This window comes from Fragaria vesca, linkage group LG1 (assembly GCF_000184155.1).
Source record: "Fragaria vesca subsp. vesca linkage group LG1, FraVesHawaii_1.0, whole genome shotgun sequence".
In the NCBI taxonomy this organism is placed as follows: domain Eukaryota; kingdom Viridiplantae; phylum Streptophyta; class Magnoliopsida; order Rosales; family Rosaceae; genus Fragaria; species Fragaria vesca.
The window spans coordinates 18,246,238-18,255,275 of record NC_020491.1 but is presented as its reverse complement, the minus strand read 5'-3'; the positions used below and the strand labels follow the sequence as shown (position 1 = coordinate 18,255,275).

General features: G+C 38.2%; 1 pseudogene; it reads right to left on the bottom strand.

Moving 5' to 3' along the window:
- Positions 1-521: 521 nt before the first annotated feature.
- Positions 522-1,770, bottom strand: LOC101314136 (annotated as a pseudogene).
- Positions 1,771-9,038: the final 7,268 nt, after the last annotated feature.

Below are 9,038 nucleotides of genomic sequence, written 5' to 3'. Positions count from 1 at the left end.
ATCAACATCACACCGTTTTCCCCACTGAAAATCTTGACCCGGCCAGTACTGGATTCTGGTGCATGATTGGTGAAGTTAGAAAATTAGGTAGGCAACATTATATTGAAATAATTCATAAGGAGTTATGTCTGTCTTAGTTCTTTGATTGATACCTAAATTTCCAGCATCCCTTACTATTATGGAAGCATACGAAACAATGAATCCAAGTAAACCCAAAAACCCTATCAACTATGTCGAACAACCAGCCACGGTCATCTGAAAAGCACCATAGCAGTAGAGTCACCAGCACCCGAATGTTGACACTGTTTGAAGTAAACAAATTGCAATTGATTAATCTCATTGATAGGAAAATTACAATATATATGAGTAAAACTTTTAATTAGTTGATTCTAAAGTGATCAATAATCTTATTACTAATATAGTGGCCGCATTGCCATGCAAATCAAGAATGAATATATGCAAGAATCAATATTTCCGATACGGAAAGAAAAACAAGAAGCTCGGGAAGATATTTAACCACCCTAATTATTCGGCCACTCATGGTTAATGGTGCTGCAACCTCCGACTTCAAAGTTCATGAACATATCTGATTCTTCCCAAAAGTTCGAAAAATCAGTTTGGAGAAATTCAGATAGGTCGAGTTGCCCTTCGTTCAGATCCATTATCCAATCGTTCCAGGGCATAGCGTCATCACTGAGATCGTCCCCGGTTGGTTGAACATTGTTTGCCACGCCTCTGATTCGGACTCCCACTCTGGCACTCATTGTAGTACTGTTATCGGTATCAGAACTCTGATGCTGATGATCTTCTTCTACATTAACATTACTGGCAAAACACATCAATCCTCCTCCTCCTCCAGGAACTTCATTGCATATGGTCGGATGTGGATGACCATCGTCGACCTCAATGGGGGATGGCAAGCTCTCCTTGGCAATCTCGTTTCTCGGCACTTCTGGTTTCTTTCTTTTTTCTTCTGCCAGCTTCTTACTTAGAGTGGAGATCCAGTAGTTCTTTATTTCATTGTCAGTTCGACCCGGAATTCTTCCTGCTATCAATGACCACCTGCACAAGTCTACTTTGTATTAAGCTCTGAAATGAGGCAAGTATTTTTTCTTTGAATTCTAAAAAAATTAAAAAAAAAAAAATGAAACCAAATATTGATCAAATATGCAAATGTTCGTAAGTAATTACGAATACTAAGCTTAAATTTAAAATTAGATCTGCGGGACTTTCATGATAAGAGGAAGAAATTTATTATATTAGTACCTTTTGCCTACAAGCTTGTGCATCCTGATAATTAGATCTTCTTCATCTTCCCTAATGTTGCCATGCTTGATATCGGGCCTTAGATAATTCAACCATCTCAGTCTCACACTCTTCCCACATCTCCCCAGACCTGCACACGCAGTTAATTAACCAATGATTAATTGAGCAACCAATTTACCAATTAATCCATTCGCTACTGGCGTAAATTTGTAATTTTGGCTTCCAATACATGCATGCGAATTCCGCGTAAGCTACACAGGGCCGTCGGTAATTAATTGAATTAATTGAAAATTTCAGAAACAACGGCGATTACATTATTGATTAAGCACAACGATGTATGTCGAAAGTAGGTATATATGAAGGAAATTATGAACTTGCCAATCTCCTTTGCTATTTTGCCCCATTTGCCTGTACCGTGGTTCTTGACGTAGTCCTTGAGAATCTGGTACCAGACCATTTTCCTTTCTTCTTTCCTTCCTTTTCGAAACCAGAGGTTTTTCCCATTTCTCGCTCGACAGATTACTTCTTCTTCTTCTCGATCGCGCGACAGAAGCCACAGGGTGTACTTATCTCAGCATGCAGCTCGACGTTGAGCTAGAAAAAGACGAAGAACTAGAGATTGGGGTAACCCGAAATGGCACCTTGCATAGAATAATTCTGTTATAAATGTTGGATGAAGAGGTATAGATAATATGTAGTTTAGCTATCTCACAGTAGCAGGAGGCTACTCAATTATTTTATAATAAATAATTCTTTCCATTTTATTCTCGCTAGTTCACTCTATTATTCTAGCATTGCATGAAAACAAAATTGAGTAAATTCTGCTAGATGTGCTTAATCAAATGTATGATGGACTAACGTACGGTGAGAAACAGCAAAGGGTCTACTGTGTTATAATGTGCAAGAATCTATATATAAAAACAAGTACCAGCCTACTGTGTAACCAGTCTTCTACTGCTAGCTCCACCACTCCTTCAAAGATAGATGACAAGCTTCAAAAGTTCTACTACGTACGAAAAGGAAACCAAATGAAGAACGTGGGACAATAATGTATTTTGTTCTTACAATCTTTACCTAATGTAAAATTTAGCTACTTCTACACCATTTGGTTGTTTTAATTGACAAAAAACTCGGCACACTTTGCAGATCGATGTTGAGACTAGTGTTCATTAACATTTGGATATAAATTGTGGTGCTGGTGCGGTGCTGGTGCAGCCGAACTTTCTGGTTTATTAGATTGTAGAATCGAAATGTTAGGTCTTGCTTAGCACATGTCACTCTATATATCTTCCCTTCTTGTCTAACTAATATCAGTTCATGATGGTGGTAAGGACAAGTTCCTAAATTCCTTTTTCTTTTCGATGAGTTCCTAAATTCCTTGTTACTGAATCTCAGTTCTTCATTCGCACTCTTCTGGTAATTAAAGTCGTCGGCAGCAATGACACCAGTAGACTTTTAACTTTTCATATAACTTTACACTGATGTTTCATCAGTGTCTAATGCTCCAATAGCACCTGCTATAGAGGGAACTGATCCCTTAAGAGTGGTTGTAGGGGTGCTAATAGCATTTTACGCTCTTATATATCAGTGTGCATTGTCCACAATAGGGACTTAATCCTATCAGTCCCCAATGGGGAAATTTCTATTAGTGTACACTACGAATAACGAAACCCTTGCCTTTGTTATATATATGCTGGAGGTAGTAATGATCGATAAAAAGATTCCAAAGATATTCACATGCATGTAGTGCCATTTCTGCAGGAGCAAAACAATGACTGGTTTTATGAACTATTGTCTTCAACTACTAGCTAACTAGAAAACCAAGTGCAAACTGGTCCAGTACGTCTATTCAGTAAAGGCTAAACTACAAAGAAAATGTTCCAGTTGTTTGGGAACCGTGCAACCATTTCATAATCGATCATCTCAGATTCTCAATAGCGATCATCTGATTGATTTCCATATTCCCAGTCTCACATATTGAGCCTTTACTAGTAGCTGGCATGTTTTAGTCTTTACTGGGGAAAAAGATGCTGCAACCTTACGGGGTTTGGCATTACATTCCTCAATGTGTTTTGCGTGGGATGGAAAACCCTAGCTTTTTTTTTCCCGGCCAATGATTTGTGGTCTGGATCGATGCCCTCCAATCCCTCCATTGCTACTGGATTTTTATTCCTCTTGTTACTTGTATATTATTTGTGAGGAGACAGAAATTAATGTGAATAAGGACTGTTTGGGAGAAATATGCACAATTATGAATGAGCTTCTACGAGTGTAGACAATAGTTCTTATTCATATGACTTAATTTGGGTTTTACTACAAGAATATATACTGCTTAAAAGAAGAATCCAGATGACAAAAGTAGTTCCACCCTTCAAGATCATATCTCAAACTATTAATTTCATGTTCAAACTTGTACTTAAAATAGACAATTAGGGTTTTGCTTTTCGTTAAGCAGTGAACTGAACAAGACAAGTTTCATCGATTATTTTTCTAGATCTCGATCGATATCTACTCTCGATCACTTTGTGTTACACGTTGGTTGATGTCATTACGTACGTCACAATACTACACGAACAAAAAGACTTAGTAAGAGATCATACGCTTACGTACAAACCACATGCTACTTAAATTTGTCTCCAAACAATAGATATATGTTTCAAATAACTGAGAAAATGTAAGGTAATTAATGACCCTCATAAGATCATAGTCCTTAATTAACATTCCCTTGCTAAGGTAATGAAGAAAATGTATGTAGGAAACACTACCAGGACAAGCACTTTAGCCGACGAAAAAATTTCGTCGGCCTGTTAATTTAATTCGACGGCTAAGATTTCGTCGGGAAAAGGTCGTCGGCGATGACTTTAGCCGACGAAAAAAAAATTTCGTCGGCTATAGTCCCACAGTTTAGCCGACGAAAAACATGTCGTCGGGTTTTTTCCCAAACTTTAGCCGACGAAACAATTAAGATATTCGTCGGCTAAACCTTATAAAAAAAATTAAAAAATAACTATAGCCAACGAAATATAGTCTATTTCGTCGACTAAACCTTATAAAAAATTTTAAAAATTAACTATAGCCGACGAAACATACCATATTTCGTCGGCTAAACCTTATAAAAAAAAATTAAAAATACTATAGCCGACGAATATAGTATTTAAATATCGTCGGCTAAAGTTGCTGGTTTTTGAAAAAAAAACTACAGAAATTTTCGGCCACCTTCAATCACCACCAAAATTTGACAGAATCTTCCTCTCAACATTTAGAACAACTTTCTAGAAGAAGTCGAAGCCCAATTCTAAGCCTAAACAGGTCAATTGAATCAAAATATAAAAATCCCCAATTTTAAACCCTAAAAACTTCAAATCTTCGATTCTCCTCACACACACCGAATCGAGCTACCAAATTCTAGGGGAATGTAGTACTAATCAAACTCAACTTATCCATATATAGAACTCACCAAATGGTGACCTGAGGAAGGAGAAATTCGATCGACACCGAATCCGAACCGGCGGAGTTTTGGAGCTCGATTTATCCCTCACGGCGGCGCCACTCGATGCACCACCTGTCCAGCAATGAAGTAGAGACGACGACGACGAAACTTTTGGGACAAGTGTGGCGGTCTTCGGTGGCTTGACGGCAGAGCTAGGCCGAGAAGAAAATCTGGCAGGCGAAATAGACTTCTTACCATCCACCTTCGGTAAAACTCCTATATAAAGAACTTTAGCCAACGAAATTCTTTATTTTCGTCGGCTAAACTCTTTTGAAAATTTTGAAAAATTTTGGTTGACCGCCAAAAAATTTTGGTTGAAAATTTTGAAATTTTTTCGACTTTAGCCGACGACTTTTCATATATTTTCGTCGGCTAAAGTCCTTTGAAAATTTTCCTCCAAATTGGTTTACAGCCCAAAAATTTTTGACCTTAGCCGATGACTTTTTTAATATCTCGTCGGCTAAAGTCTATAAATTCACGAAAACGCTCATATCTCCCTCTATATTACGTAGTTTGGTTAAACCTTCCACACGAAAAACTTTCACGTATTCACGTAGATGAGACGCAACCGCCTATATAAAAATTTTGAGACATTTACCTTTCGACGATAGGGCTCCCCATAGGGAATAATAACGCTAAATAGGGTTGACCGCTACTATCGGCTTCGAGACTTTACCCGATTTACGTGATTTTTGAACCATAGCCGTATTTCACCATTCTGAACACATCTTATTTCACGAGATTTTTGATAATTTTGCTTCCTATGTAGAGTTGGTTCACAAAGTTGTATAACCTACTAAATAAATTATACAACATTAGTAGACACGTTGTGATTCCGATGACTAAAATTCACAAACCAAAATTCGACCGTTAGATATGATCATTATGACGAAAGATGTCTATGATAAAAAATTCAACTGAATCCGACAACGTTAAGGGCTCGATCAAAACTGTCAACCCTAATCCATCGTCACTTATCACACGAAAACGCTCATATCTCCCTCTATGTTACGTAGTTTGGTCAAACCTTCCGCACAAAAAACTCTCACGTAGATGAGACACAACTGCCCATATAAAAATTTTGAGATATTTACCTTTCAACGATAGGGCTCCCTATGGGGAATAATAACAGTAAATAGTAGACACGTTGTGATTCCGATGACTAAAATTTACAAACCAAAATTCGACTGTCAGATATGATCATTATGACGAAAGATGTCTATGGTTAAAAATTCAACTGGATTCGACAACGTTAAGGGCTCGATCGAAACGGTCAACTCTAATCGGAAATAAGAAAACTGCATTTTGAAGCCCTAAACGGACTCGGATGGCCAAAAAGGCTCATACTTCATGGCAATAGCGATGAGTTTGACTCGTAGAGCCGTTACGCTTCCGAAAAGGTATCACAATAGTCAATCGGACACCAAAAACCAAATCTGCAGCATAGTGAATAATAAGGGTTAATTGCATTGACCGCAACTATCGGCACCGAGACTTTACCAGAATACTGTGTTTTTTCAACTGTAGACGTATTTCACCATTCTGGTCATATCTTATTTCACGACTTTTTTGCGTTTGAAGGTTCTACATATAGTTTTTTTTTCCCAGATGAGTTGTTGTCCAGATCTGCAAATATAAGGCACTTTAGCCGACGAAATTATATTTTTCGTCTGCTAAACTTTTAAAAATTTCGTCGGCTAAAGTTGACTATAGCCGACGAAAATTTTTAATTAGCCGACGAAAAAATAATTCGTCGGCCTGGTTTTTTTATTTTCGTCGGCTAAAGTTTTTCTTCTGGTAGTGTTCCTTTTATTCTGAACTTTATGCTGTTATCTTGGCAATTGAAATTGCTCATGATAAAGGGTGGGTCTACTTATGGTTGGAAAGTGACTTTGTTAGTGTGGTAGCTTGCTTCTCTTCCAGGTCTTTTTCTCCTCCGTGGAACTTAAGAGTTCGTTGGAATAACTATCTTTCTATAATTCGTCAAATGAACTTCCGTTGCAGTCATATTTTTAGAGAAGGAAATATATGGTAGCTGACAAGATGGCAAACTTGGGGTTGTCAAATGCTTCATTTACTTGGTATGATAATCCTCCTACTGAGCTTCATGGTTTCTTGCAAGCGGATTATTTGGGTATCCCTAATTATCGGTTTTCATAGTGGGAAGATTGCCTGGTTTTTTATGGGTAGAAACAATGTCTTTTTGTATGTTGTTTTGGTTTGTAATTGGAATGGTTTTGGCCTAGTCCCCCATTCCTCTTTTCATGTAATTTTTTTATTATTTTAAATAAAATTTCTGATAAGGGACGGGTGGTGGCTTCCCGGTTGTAGCAGTCTCCTTTGGGGTAGAGTGGGTGCTTTGTCACCCACCAGACTGCTACAGAGGAGCTGATTTCGCCTAATCCTTGTCAGTATTTAAAAAAAAAAAAAAGTTTCAAATAATATTTAAGTGACCCTCATAAGATCATAGTCCTTAACATTCCCTTGCTAAGGTAATGAAGAAAATGTATGTTGGAAAGGTTCTATTCCGATTAAGTCAACAAGGTAACTTGTTATTAGGACATATATATGATCTCCAGGTTCTTGAAATGAACGAGTGTCACGCATGTTGATTGAGGTGAAGCTATAGAGATTTTTTTCATCAATATCACACCGTTTCCTCACCGAAAATCTAGTCCCACTGGACTCTGGTGCATGATTGATGAATTGTTGTTAGAAAATTAGTTAGGCTTAGGCAACTTCATTGAGATAATATATATATATATACACACACAGAAACGTTCGAGTGCGGACGTCCGCACTTTAAGCCGAGTGCGAACGTCCGCACCAGAACGGACATGTATATATATATATTTAATCAGAGAGGATCTAAAGAAGACGTCTGCACAGCCCTTAAAGTGCGGACGTCCCTCCGTTCTCCTCCGTATGGCTCCGACGAAGGCGTGCCTCCACCCCAGCGGCTTCCAGCAGCGTCCCTGATCACTTTTCCTCCTCGGCGAGTCAGCCGAATTCCAGTTTTCCGGCGAGATCACCCAAAACTTCCAACAAAATCGATCTCGCCTTTAAACTGGAATTCAGCGGACTCGCCGGGGAGGAAAAGTGATCGGGGACGCTGCTAGAGACAGCTGGGGTGGAGGCGCTGCGTCGTCGGAGCCGTACGGTGGAGAACGGAGGCACGTCCTCACTTTAAGAGTGTGCGGACGTCTACCTCTGATCCCGACTGTATATTTAATATATAAGGAGTTATGTCTGTCTTAGTTCTTTGATACCTAAATTTCCAGCATCCCTTACTATTATGGAAGCAAACGAAACAATGAATCCAAGTAATTGGAACCCAAAAGCCAAACCTATACATGAACTACCATGTGATGATCGAAATCCTATCAACTATGTCGTCGAACAACCAGCCACGGTCATCTAAAAAGCATCATTTGTCGCTGTCGTCGAGTACAACACTTTTATAGCAGTAGTCACCAACACCCGAATGTTGACAATTTTTTAAGTAAACAAATTGCAATTGATTAATTTCATTGATGGGAAAGTTACGATATATATGAGTAAAACCAATTTAGTCGATTCTAAAGTGACCAATAATCTTAAGTGACCAATAATCTTACTGCTAATATAGTGGCATTGCCATGCAAATCAAGATCGAATTAATATATACAAGAATTAATATTAATTTCCTATACGGAAAGAAAAACAAGAAGCTCGAGAAGATATTTCACCACCACTACTAGAATAAAAGACTTAAGCGACAAACAGTTTTCGTCGCCTAAATGCCCATTTTCGTCGCCTAAGTTCTCACACGACGAAAGCTTCGTCGCCTAACAGTCCTCGCCTTAGCATGGACCCGTAAGAACTTAGACGACGAATAAAAAATAATGGTCGCCTAAATAGATACTTAGACGACTATTTATTTATCGCCGCATAAGTCTAAGGTGAGGAAAACAGACATATTTAGGCGTCGAAATTATTGTCGCCTACACTTGGTGACGAAGGGAAATTATAGTCGCCTTAGTTTCCTTTTACGCGACCATTTATTAATCGTCGCCATGTTTAAGGCGAGGATCCAACCCCGGCGACGGTTCCTCATTTTTCGCCGCATAAGACTTAATTGAACATTTTATATATATGTTTTTAAATTATAATTATATATTATTAAAAAAATCTAAGTATTACTGATATGCACACAGTAATTATATGTGCATATTTTCAAATTCACATTCAAAGTTAAAAACCTGTGATGCAAATCAAAATCATAACAAAAGAAGTTCAAACT